A 16,724-nucleotide genomic window follows, 5' to 3' on the forward strand; every position below is an offset into this window, starting at 1 on the left:
CCTGACAAAAGCACGTGCCCTCAGAACCCACTCATACCGCCAGACCAAAACTCAGGGCCAAAACTGCACTTAGCAAAATCTTCAACTAAACCTTGAAGAGATCAAATGTTTTGACTGAATGAACACATGGTGTCTCCCGACGAGTAGTATTGACCGGGCACGTGTCCAAGGCGTGTGCTCCCGCTCGAGGCGCACTTGGATAGAAAAAAAAGTCGCTAAATGAAACCAGGTTGGTGCTTAGAGGGCACGCGGTACGGTTTGCTCCTGATTGGCTATTCGCTGGACAGCTGAATGTCGTGTTCGACGAGGGTTGTTTTTAATGGCTTGTTTGAAAACACCGCCTTAAAGTCGCGGACGACGTTTTTCATGTCTCCTCGTTGATTTTCCGACAAACGTGGCTCTTTGTCGATTGAATTTAGCAGCTCATTCGCTGCCTGCTCGTCCTCATGTATGACATAAGGCATGTCTGAGATCTCTTCCTCTGGCATGTTCAGCGCCATGTTAACCAGGGCCTGACGCTGCACATAAGGCTTCATCAAATTACTGTGGATTATCCGATCGTGTTTGTTCTTAAATTTGACCTCATAGTTGGTGTCCGAAAGCTTGGACACCACCTTAACTGGCCCTTCTCATTGCACCTCAAGCTTGTTCCTTTTTGATGGATGCAGCGACATCACCTGGTCACCAGGTTGAAAGGTGCGCTTGCGTGCCGATTTGTCGTAGTACACTTTAGACTGTGACTGCGCTGCTCTGACATTTGATTCCACGGGGTCTCTGATTTTCGCAAGTCTTTCCAGCAGTTTCAGGACGTATTCCACTACACAGGGATCCTCTCCGTAACCCTCCCATGACTCCCTTAGCATGCGCAATGGGGTTCTCAAGTCACGCCCGTAGACTAGTTCAGCGGGGCTAAATCCTGTGCTTTCGTAGGGGACAGATCTCATTGCAAAGAGTGCTGCTGGAATGCAGCCTTCCCAATCTCCCTTATGCTCGAAACACAGAGACCTAAGTATCTGCTTTAGCACTGAGTGCATACGCTCGACTGGATTTGACTGAGGGTGGTGAATGGAACTGCGGATTATTTTAATCCCACACCGTTTAAAAAACGTTGTTGTCAAGCAGATTGTGAACACGCTCCCGTTATGGCTTTGTATCTCTGCAGGGAACCCCACGCGAGAGAAAATTGACAAAAGGGCGTCTACAACACATGCGGAACTTAGCTCCTTCAAGAGAATGGCCTCGGGAAATTTGGTTGCCACGTATAGTGAGGTCAGAATGTAGCGACAGCCACCGTTGGATGCTGCCAGTGGGTCTACAGTATCAATTAGAAGACGCCGAAAGGGCTCTGTAATTATGGGAAGTAGTGTCATGGGTGCTTTTCATTTATACATCGACTTGCCGACCCGCTGGCAGGTGTCACATGATCTAACAAGCTGCTCCACATCTTTCCAGCAGCGAGGCCAGTAATATTCGAGAGATAATCTAGCTTTTGTTTCCTTTGCGCCCAGGTGGCCCGCCCATGCTTTTTTGTGTGCGAGCTCTAGAAGTTTCCGCCGGTACTTCTCAGGCACTAGGAGTTGCTCATATGCGCGTCCCTTTGAGTCGCAGTATTTCCGGTACTGAAGGGCTGATTTCTCATGAAAGCTGATGTTCTTTCTGGCGACTCCCTCGCTCACCTTATCGCTTAGAGCTCTTAACGATGGGTCGTTTTTCTGCTCTGCAATAAGTTCTTTCCTATCAACCTTAGTCAACTCCTCCCAAGAAGTCGAAGCAGGTGTTAATATTGAACCCTTCGCGTTGGTTCCTGTTGCCCCATTCTCTGCGGAATCGGCAGCTCCTTGGATTTCATGAGCTACCGCTTGTTCGGGAACACCTTCATGGTCATGCTCATGCGGTTTAGACGGATCAGTTTTTATGCAAGGATCCTCCGGCTGGTCGGGAGAGTGGTTCGGTGCCTCCTCATTTATCGGAGCGCAGTCGAGTTTCTTTGCGAGCTTTCGCGCTCGAGAACGTGTTAGCGCCATGCAAGCCAAGCCCGAGGTAAAAGAAAGACCGTTCTCTTTCAGCAGCTGCTCGGATTTGTTCGAAAACAGGTAGGGAAAGTGTGTCGGCAAGTTTGCGCTAACTGCCGCTTCTGTGTCTAGCCTGCCAAAATTCAGCTCTAGGGTCACCTTCGCTATAGCAAAGCATGCACTCTGTTCTTCAGCGACCAGCTTAATCCAGGCGCATTCGCCGGTGTAGTGCGTGGAAGAAACACAGGACGTGTGAGCAACATCCATGGTAGCCGGTGAATCCCGCAGTGCCCTGAATGTCTTGCCATTTATAACCACGTCCCGCATGTAAGGCTCCAGCAATTAAAAGTTTTCCACCGACTCTCGCATGCACGCGAACGCCATCTTTTGCTGTTTGCAGTTCACTGAGATGTGACCCTCCTTGTTGCAATTATAGCAGACAATGGGCGTTCGCGCTTCAAACGCGCGAGCTCCAGGTGGCTGCTTTTTCGGCGAATCGGCAGATTTGGTTGACTCTATCTTGTTTTCGCTACCTCTTCCTTTTGATCCCGCTTCCTCTGTTCGGCGATCTGGGCGTGCTGGTGGCACCCTTTAGTCGGGGATTCTCTTTAAATAGGTTTCTCTCTTTCCTAACCTGTTATCGTACCCTTCCTTGCTTTGGAGGTTTCGGCGAACGTAATACTCGTCTGCGAGCTGTGCTGCTTTGTCTAGGTCTATATCTGTTAGCCTATCTTGCAGCCATATCCTCAGATCTTCTGGAATCGCGCTATAGTACTGCTCTAGTGCGATGCACTCCAGTACCTTGTCATGACTTCCGTGCAACTCAGCGGTCTTAGGCCACTCGTTTAGGTTGACTTTAAGCCGGTACGCGAAGTCGGTATGCGACTCTCTGCCTTTCTTTGCCTGCCTGAATCGCTGCCTAAAGGCTTCAGCTGGAAGACGTTGTTCGATCGCCTGTCGCCTCAGCTCTGTTTATTTAGCTAATTTTTCCTAATTTACCTAGTTTTAGTTGAATATTAAGGAGGGCAGCATCTTGAATGCGGTACTGTCCCTACGCGAAGAGTACGGCTGCTCCGGCGCCTGCAAGCCTAAAGGAACCACGCCATTCAAAGGAGGCTGGCTCGGAAGAGGCGGCCGTGGCTTCCCAGGCTGTGGAGCGACGAGAACATGGACTCGACCACCCGTCCAGCGAGACTTCATCGCTTAGTGGGGCTGAGTCATCGATCGTGGACGGTGACGAGTCAGTGGCCGATATGGCTGACGTGGACAACGAGGGCTTCAAGTTGGTGAGTCATCGCAAGCAACGAACGGTAGGGATCCCGGTAGTGGTTGAGCCCTCAGAAAAGGGGGTTGATTCAAGAGCGAAGAATCCCATCTTACTTTTCGCGGCAATTCAATCACTGCTGGGATCAGCTCCGATTCTAAGTCAGTTCACCATGCACGGGGCTCTTCAGCTGGATGTCTCCACGGAAGAGCAGGTTGACAAGCTCCTGCAGAGCTCTCAGATTTTTGGCATCAAAGTTAACGTGCGGTTGCCCCATTCCTACATGAAGAACACCTGTGTTATTAAGGGTGTACCAAAGTGGTATTCAGAACGCGACATACTTGATTATCTGAAACCACAAGGTGTGCTGCACGTGAAACGACTTGTGCGTCGTGTGGAGTCTCCAGGAAAAGAATGGGCTGTGCAACCTACCAACTCTATCGTGTTCACATTCGCTCCCAACTCAGAGCGCCCCGAAAAACAATTGACCTGGGATTCACAAAACATGCAGTTGCAGATTTCACTGAAGCTCCTCCACGGTGTTTTAGATGCCAACGGTTTGGGCATGTGGCCAAAGTTTGCACAAAGGATCGACGCTGTAAGCGGTGCGGATGCGACCACGACTTTAAAACCTGCAGGGCAGATTTTGCTTGCGCCAATTGCGGTGGCGATCATCCAGCGAGTTTCGGAGGCTGCCCCTTCCGTGTGAGCGTTCTGCACCGTCGGATGTTCTTTATTGCTGGTCCGAAACCCCCACCGACTGAGATGCCTGTCCCAGGATTAGACGAGTCGTCAGTATTGGAGTCTGATGTTGTTGCGTTGCCCAACAATGTCCCTAAGAGACCTGAGTCGAGCAAGACGCCAAGGCCCAGTGCGTGCCAGTCGACTGTTCGACCTCCAGCAAAAAGTGTCCATGTTGCTGAGCGGCCGGATCACAGCCAGACTCCACGGCAAGGGGGACCCTCATATGCACAAGTGACAAAATACCAGTTACTGCGGCCAAGAGTGTGTCCCCGTCGGCATCTTTTGTCGATGTTTTAAGTGAGTGCGTTGCGCACAATAAGGAGCTCAAAAATAAGGTTTGTCTGACCTTCTTCATGTTTTGTTTGGGGCCCTGCGTTCACATGTTCCAGCGATGGCGCCTGGTAACCTGAAGAAGTTTCTACAGCTGGTGCATTTCTTTTGAGTCCCTAATTTCCACCTTCGCAGCAAACTTCCTTGCGAACTAAAATGGATGGGGCTAAACCTCGGGGATCTCATATCCACCGATAAGTGCCGTTTATATTGCAGTGGAACTGCGCTGGGATTTTAAGTCGGTTAGCTGAACTAAAACTATTCTTGAAAGAGACTTGTGTTCCAGTATTGACCCTGTCAGAAGCTGGCCTGCAAATGGGAGATGTTTGACTGGATATGTCGCCCATAAAAACTGCAGCATAAAGTCATTTCGTGCAGGAAGTGCTGCGCTTTACATAAGAAGAGAAATTCCACATGTTTCTCTAAGCGTTGCCGATCTTTGCACGGATGACATTGAGGTAGCGGCTGTGAGAATACAGCTCGGCTCTCAAACCCTTTCTATTGCATCCGCGTACGTGTCTCCGCGGAAGAAGGTTGCATTAGATTTGTTTCTACAGCAGCTCTGCGACCGCTGCCCAGCACCTAGAATCATCTGCAGTGATTTCAATGCCCATCATGCCGTTTGGGGTGACCGGAACACGGATTCCCATGGACGCAAACTTGTTGAGGTTATTGACAGTTTGGACCTGTGCGTTGCCAATGACGGAAGCCCCACTTTTTTCCGGCCTCCAGCCTCAGCGACAGCTATAGACCTTGCACTGCATTCACCTGACGTCCGCGTGAATTGGTCAACAGCGCCTGACCGCATGGGAAGTGATCACTATCCGATTTTTGTGTTTGCTGCCGACTTTCGTATGCATGGTCCTAAAATTAGCAACGTGGTCAACTGGGACAAGTACAGAGAGCACCTAGAACGTGTTTCTGGTGATGTTGTTGACAAAATGCTTTCTAGTAAGCTAGCAGCAACTACGGCGGTCAAGGTACCTGATCATTTTCCGGCCCCGGATTTAAAACTCAGGAACCTTTGCGCAGCGAGAAGGGCGGAGCGCCAACTCGTGCGGAAGAAGGACGACAGGCAACTGGAGACGACCTTCAGTAGGCTGAATTCTGCTATTAGACGGCACAAGAACAAGCTGTACAGGTCGCAATGGGCCTCAGTATGTGCTAGTTTGACTGTGTTCTCACCGATAACGAGAATATGGCGAGTTATTGGCAGCCTTGCTGGAGAATCTCGCCCTTCGAAGCCTTTTTAAGCTCTTGCAATACACAAGGAAAAACCTATTGCGTGCTTGGCAGAGGACTTTGCAGACGCACTCGTACGCGCTGAATCTGGAATAGATATATATACACCACCTGCTTCCTCCAGGTCTATCATGGACGTCCCGTTCACGCTTCGTGAGCTTCAGACTGCGCTCAGTAGCCTGCGGCGCCGGTGTTTACCAGGTCCCGACGGCATCACCAATCAAATGCTGAATAATCTGCCGTTGCAACTCAGAAAGGAGCTCCTCAACTTCATCAATCGAGTTTGGGAGACTGGCGATGTTCCTCCGTCATGGAAGGTGGCACATGTAGTTCCAGTACTGAAGCCTGGCAAAGACATGAGAGACCTTGCCTCGTATCGCCCTTTGTCATTGACCTCCTGTGTAGCTAAGTTGATGGAGAAGCTGGTAAATGAACGCTTATTGTGGTGGCTTGAGGACAGCAAGGCACTGCCATCATGTATGACAGGATTCCGCCGAGATCTTAGTGCCAAAGATAGCGTCTTAGACTTGATCAGTCACATTGAACACCAGAGAGCTTTCGGCCTTTCCACCTAAGCCATTTTTCTTGATGTTGCGAAAGCTTACGACAGCGTGCTTCAGAGCTCAATTCTAAACAGTTTGCAAGGCATGGGCAGACAAGGCCATATGTTAAGATTCATTTATAAGTTTATAAGTGATCGCGCGGTTCGTGTACGGTTAGGGAGTACGTTAAGCACCGAAAGGGTTTTATCACGAGGTGTGCCTCAAGGAAGTGTTCTTTCCCCCACGCTCTTTAACGCTGTAATGGCTGGCCTACCCGATTCGTTGAAAAAAAGTTGCAGGCAAGTACGTATGTCACTTTATGCTGACGACATCTGTATTTGGACTACTGGCTACCAACACAAGCGATTAGCCCTGATAGCTCGACAGGCTATACTTTCGGCACAAGCTTACCTTCAAGGTGTGGGGTTGTCTCTGTCGGTGGAAAAATCCGGCTTTATTCTGTTTCCAGGCGTAGGAAGACGTCAAGCGCGGTTGAAGATAGACCTCGGTCACTCTTGCATCCGTCAATTCAACCACGCGCGTTTCCTGGGCGTCATTATTGACTCCCGTCTACAGTTGCGAAAAGCTGTAGACGCGATTGTTTCATCTGTATCTTCTCGTCTCAATGTGATCCGTAGAATTGCACGTGAGCATTGGGGAAATCATCCTTCTTCAATGGTCAAACTTCATGAAGCGCTGGTGGTCAGCCGGATAATGTAACAATTACCTTTAATTTCCCCCTCGGCATCACAACTCGAGCGTCTCGAAGTTGTCCACAGAAAGGGCCTAAGAAGAGCCATTGGAGTTCCCGAGGCGGCTGCGAATAAGGCAGTACTTCATGAGTCCCTATCGAAACCTCTTAGCCTTATCCCTTCTCAGAGGCTATTAATGCATCTTGACCGCATAGGAGAGACGGTAGCTGGGCGATCCTTTCTCCAGCGGCTCTGCAAGAGATATAAGTCGAAGGCTTACTTGGCACTCAATACTCTTAGTTCTTTAGGCATTAATGTCCGAAGGAAAAGGAAACGGTTGAAACACCCCTGGTCTTTTCCGACCCTCGACTGTAAGGTCACAATTCCTCATGTGAGCGAAAAAGGGCAGCTCTCCTTTGGCAGCAACGCGTTCGCTTGTACTGGAATACTTGGAAACAGAGTATGCCTGCCATCTTCAAATTTTCACGGATGGTTCTGTGGACATGATCAAACAAGCTAGCGCAGCGGCTTTTTACATTCCTTCTTTGTACTGTAAGTGGTCCGTACGCTGTACTGCTGTCGTATCCTCCACAACGGCTGAAAGCGTTGCTATTGAGGCGGCTTTACGGAAGTAAGGGTCTTGTCCGGCTCAACCTGTTGTCATCCTAACTGATTCAAAATCTGCCCTTCAGAGGTTTGAGTGTGGATTCCCCACTGACGCCTTGTCTATAAGCTCTCTGCACTTGGTGCATAATCTGCACAGCAGATGCTTTACTATAAATTTCCAATGGGTGCCATCTCATATAGGAGTCAACGGTAATAGGTGGCAGACAGTCTCGCCCATAAAGCTCTCTCAAGGATTCCATCAAAAAAAGTACCTCAAGACGGCAAAAGTCTCTGCAGGAAAACGGTGCTCGATCAATTCAGTACCCTGTGGAGTGCGTCAAACAAGCCATGTATGACCAAGGGACTGAGAAGATCTCTGGCGACCCATCTACATCGAATTCGCACGGCCTCTGCTCGCACTCCTGCATGGATGCATAAGACCGGCAAAGCATCGTCTCCGCTCTGCTCATTATGTGGTGCGTGCGGGGATATCGAACATTATATTATGTACTGCCCAGAGTACAACGCGTAAAGGCAGGTGATGTTCGCTTCCTTCAAGAAGACAGGAACCCGTCACAGCACAGTGCAGGATATTGTCTACCCGAGTGGAAACCGGACATGCAGAAGGGAGGCTGCACGCCTTCTTTTAACATTTCTGCAGAACACGGATCTTGTTTTTAAATGGTGATAGCAGGAACGGACTATGGCATACAGTGATTGAATGTGTGCGTAGATGGTGTCTTCCGGAGTGGACTACTTTATACTGTGAGTGAATGTGTGTATGGAGTGTGGCACTACAATGGCGTATGTTCTACTGTGACTGAATATGTGCATAGATGGTGACTTCTGGAGTGGACTGTGATGTGATCTGTGTGGATTGATTGTGTGCATAGATGGTGACTGCGGGAGATAATGTGTGCTATTATAAGAGACTGTGCACTTAGCGGGGTAGATGCGGCATTGTTAATATCGAAGGGACGCTGCGGTGGAGCAATTGCCTGCATATAAAGCGAGGCTAACCCCACCTGTAGCATTCAACACCTCAACCTCAACCTAAAGGCTTCAGCTGAAAGCCGGTACTTTCTAAGCAGTGCGCTCTTTACCTTCTCGTAGTCATCACACTCTTCCCGTGAGAGGCGTGCCACCACTTCGGCCGCTTCGCACGGAAGGAGAGGAAGTAACTTCTCAGACCAAGTGCTCTTCTCGATGTGCACCTTCCCGCATACGCGTTCGAAATTTACCAAAAAGAGTGCAATATCGCCTCCCACGCGGTATGGTGAGACGAGATCCTGCAATCTCTGCCTCCCTTGCTCCTCTACCGAAGCTACAGGGCTAAGACGCGCCATATTCCCTACGTTCGACGCGATTACAAGGTCCTTCATTTTTTGAGCATGTTCACGTACCTCGCGACTGTCTTGAGCCAACCGAAGTTCTCCTTTTCCTTTTTGCTCGCACAGCTCCCGTCTCTCTTGAGCCAACCGAAGCTCTTCTTTTTCTTTCTTGCGTCCAACAATCGTTTCCAAAGCCTCGTCGACCTCCTCAGTAGTCACCTCCTCCTGCCGCATAACCTCGAGAATTTCTTTTTTTCTTTTCGCAGAACGTAGCGAAATCCCCAGCTCCTGGCAAATTTCGAGCAGGTCCTGCACTTTTAACTTCTCCATCGTGAGTTCCGCCATGCGTTAGCAAGCCCACTAAAACAAAAGCCCTAGCTTGAAGTGGACGAAGCAGTTTCCCTAAATCAATTTCCCAGACAACAGCAATCCGCACCTAGCATCTGCCTGTGCTTGTACGGTCTGGCGAAATGAACGGAAACCTTTGGGCACTCACCCTGCCAAGGTATAGCTGACGCCTGTCAGTCCCGTAGCTGCCGAGGACCGTTGGAGCCGGTAACTTCTCGTGGACGTCCCACAGCTGCCATCCAGTTGTTGGAATTCAGGTAGCAGCATTCCACCGCTGCCACAAGTTGTTGGAATTCAGGTAGCAGCATCCCACCGCTGCCACCAGTTGTTGGATATCAGGTAGCAGCTTCCCACCGCTGCCACCAGTTGTTGTGATTCAGGTAGCGTGACTGGGCAGGAGAAGAGACGAGGACGATCGGAGGAAATTAGTTACCCTTAAAACAATCGATTATCTTGCATTCGCATCACAAGCCCTGCCCAAGCCCATTTCTTCTTGATTGCGGCTATGATGTTCCCTGACCCACTCTGCCATCTTCCTCTTTCCATAGCTTACTCTGTTGTCCTCAATTTAAGTCGAGCCCTTTTCTTTAGCCTACTAAGCCTTATGACGACCCATTATTACCCGTTCTTCCTCAGTATCTTTTAAGGTCCACTTGCCGCTTCGGGCCGCTTAATCGCAATACCAACAAGCAGATAAGTTTCCCCAGAAATTAATACTACGGGGTGTTGGAATTCAGGTAGCAGCATCCCACCGCTGCCACCAGTTGTTTGAATTCAGGTAGCAGCATCCCACCGCTGCCACCAGTTGTTGGTATTCAGGTAGCGTGACTGGGCTGGAGAAGAGACGTGGACGATCGGAGGAAGAAAACTGAAAACTTTACACACCGACCATTTACATTATGTACAAGTATGGACAAGTGAGAGTGCTTCTCAGTAAAGAGAGCTACATAGGAGTCGGGAGTTTCTGATAGCTCTCAAGAAGGGGGCTCTCTTGGCATCAAACCAGCAGCTCCTTAAATACTCTTCGTATTCCACAGATCCCTAGCTGGGGAATACAGTTCGAAGAATGGTGACCAATCACACGATGCCACAGATGGTACCATCCACGGCAGGGGGGTCCTGATGCTTCTTCGCAGCTCGGTCGAGGGAAAGGGAACAGGACCCGGTTACGTTGTCGTCCCCGCGGCTTCCAGGTGGCCGCGCACGTGCGTCCGGAGGGCAGCTGCATGACACAGGAATGCTGGCTGTCTCCCCGCAGGTGTCGAAAGATCCTGCACTGGTGACCGGAACGAATACACTTATGGGTTGTCGAAAGATCCTGCACTGGTGACCGGAACGAATACGCTTATGGTCGTCACTGGCATTCCTGTTGAACACTATCGTTGCTATGGGGACGCTATCGTCGCTACTTCCCGCATTCCTGTTCGAACACGGGGGGACGCTATTGTTGTCATTCCCTCTGGCAGTCCTGCAGTCACGTCTTCTCACCGAATTCCACAGCAGGAAGGAAGCGCGATCACAACAGGGGGGTGTCTGCCTAAGGGAGGGGGGGGGGTGTTTGAGGGTAGAGGAGAGGTGGTATTAATTTTTCTACCGGCCATAAAGACAAATTTAGCTCGACTGCAGCAGGTCGCGCCAAGTCCTCGAGCTTGGATAGTATTATGACTCGAATGCAAGGTGTGTGTGGCGTGTCTTTACACAAAGAAAATCATTAGAACAGAGTTTTAATTATACTTGAGAGCAAAAAACTTGATGCCGAAGGACATCAGATTAGTTGCTTTGGATGATCTCTGTTTTTTTCGCTTATAATGTGGTACTGGTTGCGGTGCATGCACACTGTAAGGGTTGATGAGTCAGCATTAGGTGCGTGGGACGCTGAGAGGAAATACAGCGTTCCTTCGACATATTTGCATATGTAGGAATGGTGGCCGATGACAGGCATCACCGTGTGGATAATTGTCAACGGTTCATCAGAAAACGAGGACCATTGACTTTACCAGCAAACCAAAGAGCTTCTGTCGACCGGTCACAGCGCCTTCAGTGAAACTGCTGGTATCAGCGGGGCGCAACAAAGAACCCCTCCCCTTCCAAGGGTAGACAGCATGACAGTACCTTTCCAACTATTTGGAATGTCGCAAGCGTGGGAACCGCGCGCGGATTCATAAATGAGTTTGTTCTAGGAAGGCGCCGGATTGAAGCCTGCGGAAAGGACTCCGCAGTCCTTCCAGTTTTTTGGTTGTCTTTATTTTAACCTTGAGAGAGGTTTCCAAGCGCACTATCCAGGTTTAAGGGCGGGACGCGCGACTTAGAGAGTCAATCGTTTTGTGGGGATCGCCCTGTGCATCGCATTTTGTAGCTAATTTGATTGACTTTTTGTGTTCAGGCGAAGACGTTTAACATATTCAGAGTTTAAAGGGGCAGAACGTAGCAAGCCACCAATCGTGATGAAGCTTGGTACTATTGGATTCTTCCTAAGTGTAAGAGGGACTCCCAAGGGTTTAAAAGCGATCCTGGGAGCCCCATCTCTTGTTCTGGGCCAGGCTTAGATGTTCTACATCTTCGGCTACGCCGAGAAGAGAATATTTCTATTTTAGAGCGTTCCATCTTAATTGCAACTCGTTGTAAATATGCCGCTTTTGTGAAAGTCATGTAAAAAAGTTAGCCGTTGCACGTTGTCATTTACCCGTCACCGACGGAGAACCTCAGGTGCAACTAGCCTTCCCTTCACGAAACCGTCTCGGACGGCGCGCCCCTGGTGCAAGCAAGATACTTTACTCGCACGTTTTTCTGCTCTTGGCTGCGCGCATGGACGCCGTCGCGATTGATACGTACGAGTAGTCGAGCTTCTCCAGGCGTGAAGCCCCCACTGGCGCAAACTTGCAGGCGTGGTACGCAGCCTTAGGACGGCTGCCTATTGTATCTCTCACAACTTGACCCTGTGTCGTTGGGCCGAAATCCCACGTTTGCGTTTTTTCGGCGCTATTCACTGGAGGTCAGTGTATGGTGGACACGCATTATGTTTGTATCCGACTTCACGGCTAGCTGCATTTATTTAATTTTCAGTTGATGCTTTTATCTCGCTTGATGTCTTTTTTTCATCAGTAGTACAGATAAGATGACAATAAAAGAATCTAGAAATTGTTCGGCCCGGAGGTGTGAAATACCCGTACGAAAGACCCGTTATGTGCTAAAAGCTCCTTTTTCGAGCCGAGATGGGCAAATGCCATCATTTTTAATTTTCCTCCCTCACCTTCAATTCTGAATCCGTGGCCCTCCCTCGCCCTCATTTTGAAAAGTTATCCGGAGTTCCCGGGTTCGAACCCGACCGCGGCGGCTGCGTTTTTATGGAGGAAAAACGCTAAGGCGCCCGTGTGCTGTGCGATGTCAGTGCACGTTAAAGATCCCCAGGTGGTCGAAATTATTCCGGAGCCCTCCACTACGGACCTATTTGTTCCTCTCTTCTTTCACTCCCTCCTTTATCCCTTCCCTTACAGCGCGGTTCAGGTGTCCAACGATATATGAGACAGATACTGCGCCATTTCCTTTCCACCAAAAACCAATTATTATTATTATTCAGCCCTCCCACACCCTCAATCTCACTTCAAAAATTTGCTGGCCCTCCCTCGCCCTCACATCGTTGGCCCTCCCTCACCCTCACCCTCACTAACCGTCGTTTTAAAACGAGTTACTTTTTGTAGTTGGCAACTTCAGGCGATATTACTTCAAGGCACTATTGGACGAGACGCTGTTGTGTGCGTGCGTGTACGCGTGTGTGTTGCTCGAGTTAATACGTGAGACAACACTGTGAGTTACGAGTTGGGCCCCAAATATCACTCTGCCTTTACTTCCGGCACGCACTGCGTGCATATATGTGCCCTGCACTTATAACATTTCATGTCTGAGCACAAAAACTAATATAAGCAAAGAATACTTCGAAAACAATGCAGTATTTTTTACCACGACAATTACATTATGTACTGGGCATAGAATAACCACAGAAATAATTTGTATGCCGCATAATGACCTTTATCTGATGAAATTGCGTTAGCATTGGATTGGAGTGCAAAATATTTATTTCGTCAGAAGGTAAAATGCAGATGATGAATGCTAGGTGGTAGTCAGTCCACGGCTAAAAGCTACCAGAGTAGTCCATTCAATGGCCTAGGTTTGAACGCCCAGGTCTGAGCTGACCAACACGGCCTCCTATTGCTCGAGAGTAGGAACTGGTATTAGAGATTCCGGTGGCGGCTCCACATTACAATTCTGCAATATGTGATCTTAAGTGGCCATTTCGCCACATAGTGTACATTCAGGATCGTAATCACCGGGATAGAATTTTGATAGTGAGTAAGAATCATTAAGGATTTCATCTGGCATCGCCTTCAGGTGGTCTCCTGCTTCTTATGTAAGGTTTTCTCTGGAGGAGGGAAGATCCTGCTTTATAGATTAAAATGATTAATGCCGTGATACGATGCTAGACCGTCCTTCGAGGAACTCTCAGAATCTACCACGTGCCCTGCTAGGCTGACGAAAACTCGAGCTTTGATGCGTGCCGTTTCGTTACCAGTATTTCCCAGGTGCTTTTGATTTAGTAGGGTCTACTGAATTTCATTGCTTCTAATGTTCCGCCATTTCTTGCGGCTTGCTGCACGATCGTCTGATGACGCTTCCACGCGCACGGATGGTATAAAGAACGCGTTTTCTAACTGCAGCGTGAGAGTCTGGCAATTTAAAGGGCGTGAACGCGGGTACATGACGAAGACGACGACATTGAATGCACAGCTCGAGAGCTTGGCTGTTCATACAGGCAGGAAGTTTAAGATTTCTCTCAGCTGACTGTTCAGCCGATCGACTTTAAACCGGAGTGGCACTCCGTATTGGTGATGTACTGAGCCTTACTTCTCGGCTCGTGCTTTGTTGCTATCTGTTTGCAATGTGTTTCGCTGTGTTTCCTAAAGGCTTTGATAACAATTTAGTTAATGTGAACCGAATATAATTTCAATGTAATAAATATGCTTTAAAAAATCTGTAGTGAAGGCGCTGTGTTCTGAAGCAGCGGCCAGCGGAAATGATCTGTTTCGCGCCGCCAATAATTCGGATCTGCCCCCCCCCCCCAGCTCTGAGGTTTTTATTTCATTAGTGTCTTCCCCCGTGTCATTCCGGTTTTCCACTGCAGTGAGGCTCTTACGGTGTCGCTTCAAATAAAACATTATATAGGCCATTTGTGAATTAAACGGGTGACTAAAATGCAGAATTTGGGCTGAATGGTTGTGATCTTTAACTCCCCGAGTCCCGAGTGAACCATTCTTGTGTTTGCCAATTTATTGACACTCCGCCGAAGAGCGGTTGTCTGTCTGTCTGTCCTATGCATGTTTCTGGCACGGGGCCACCATGTTCACTGACGTTGTGACATCATCACAAGGTTCCCATCTGACTGCGAGAAAACTGCTCACCGTGGCAGTTAAATTAATGATTAGTCGCTAGGGACTCCTGAGGAACAGAACCTCCGTTTCTCAAGCCCCCCTGATGGCAGCGCCCGCCGTCGCAGCGCAGTGGAGCGTAGCTTAGTTGCTGCACCACTGCGTCAGGAGCGGAAACAGGACTCCCAGGGATCTAAGAAAGTACAGAATGACCGATTCTACCACAGTACAAGTCTAAAATAATGATGCAGTGTCACGCAATCTTACTTCATATGATATATAAACCAAAGTAAGCCAGTTCTAGTGTAGCAACAGCATAGAATGCCAAGATAAAATATGCAAAAAGAGGACTAATGATGCTAGCGCACGAAGATTTGTGGTTAAGCTCAACCTAAACCGCCCGTTATTTTTTGCTTGCACGTCTACATATTACCTGAACGCTGCGTGTAAATTCCTTACCATACCTGCAAGAAATTTGATTAATAAAATCAGAGAGTGGTGAATTTTTTTTCTTTTTTAGCACCTTGTACAAAGCAAGGTGGACCTCGGGAGAAGATTCAGACGAAGGTGGTTGAGCTGCTGCTTTATTTCCATGGTAGGACTACAGTGGTTCCCTTCGCCCACCAGATATTGCAGCGCCGCTTTCCTATTCCTCGTTACGAACGGCGAAAGCCCGTCCGGATTATCAACGGCGACAGCAAATCTCGCCTGCTGGCAACCAACACTTATGCTTCTTCGGAGTGACTCCGAGCAACGCGATGGCGATCGCTCCCACGCTGGTGGCTCCACGCAGGTGTCTGGTGGTTACAATTATGAGGTCTTCAACTGGTCGCTCCTGTGATCTAGTCAGGATTTGGCAGAGTGGGAGCTGCTCTTGCTCTGAGAGCGTAGCGAGACTAGTCAAGCCGAATGGTCAGCGAGGTTTTAGAGCGGAAGTGGAGGAAGCAGAAGGAGGACTTAACTTCCTGAACCACAACACGGCACTACTGCTGGTGGCTGCTGGTGTCAACACTAGGAGCACGCGCTCGCACACAGTCATCATCGCGGTCGCCACGTAGCCTTTATTGATCGCTACCCCGGCTCTCCGTCCCACGGGGCGTTCATATTCGAACGTCGCCTAGTGGATAGCACTGTCGTCCTCTGCTGAGCTGCTGCTGGGATCGCTGCTGTCATGTGACAGCAATGCAGACAGCGTAGTTATCCGGCGTCTCTTGGACAATTTGCCTCACACAGCGTGACACCCGCAAAACACAACGCAGCAAGGACGCTGCATTAACTGCATGAATGCGTCAAAAGCCTACACTACCTTCTGCCTACGCGTAGGGGTCACCGAGGCCTAGCACCGTTTTCGCGAAATGGCGGAAGTGGCTCTGTCACGTGAACTCATCTCGGAGCCCCTCCGACTTTTTTCTCGGAGCGCGTCAGAGGTCTCTGAGGTGGAGACGACCGCTCAGAAAGAACCAGCCGAATGTAACCAGAGCGGCCGGTTTCGCCCATCCGAATGCGCGGTCGCCTGTAAGAGTGCTCTAGAGCGATATAAAGCGGCCAGTCGAAGACACCGTTAGCAAGCATCGCCCGGTTGGATTATGGGACCCGAGAGAGCGGAGGCCTGAAAGATGTCGCCGCAGCGAACGAGCGGCAGTTATCTTCTTCAGTTGTCGTCAATATATGTTGGGGGAGCAAAGGGGCCTCTTTTCCGATGGAAGACGGCGTGGTGCCGAGTACAGCGGCGGGCTAGCGGTCATCGTCCGCAATCTTCGCAAGCATCTCAAATGAACAAAACGACCCCTTTCGGCTTCTCGACCCGACTGTGCGATCTAACCTGGTGCGTCAGCTGTCATCTAATGAAGAACAGGTGTCAGCAGCGCGTGGGAATCTTCGACTGGCCAGATAACATCACCTTCCGCACTTGACGTGAACCCGACACCATCTTCCTTTCTCCCGACCGTGGCGGCTGCTTTTTTATGGAGTAAAAACGCTAAGGCGCCCGTGTGCTGTGCGATGTCAGCGCACGTTAAAGATCCCCAGGTGGTCGAAATTATTCCGGAGCCCTCCACTACGGCACCTCTCTCCCTTTCTTCTTTCACTCCCTCATTCATCTCTTTCCTTACGGCGCGGTTCAGGTGTCCAACGATGCATGAGACAGATACTGCGCCATTTTCTTTCCCCAAAAAACTAATTATTATTTATATA

The sequence above is a fragment of the Amblyomma americanum genome, chromosome 1, assembly GCF_052857255.1.
Source record: "Amblyomma americanum isolate KBUSLIRL-KWMA chromosome 1, ASM5285725v1, whole genome shotgun sequence".
Classification (NCBI taxonomy): Eukaryota; Metazoa; Arthropoda; class Arachnida; order Ixodida; family Ixodidae; genus Amblyomma; species Amblyomma americanum.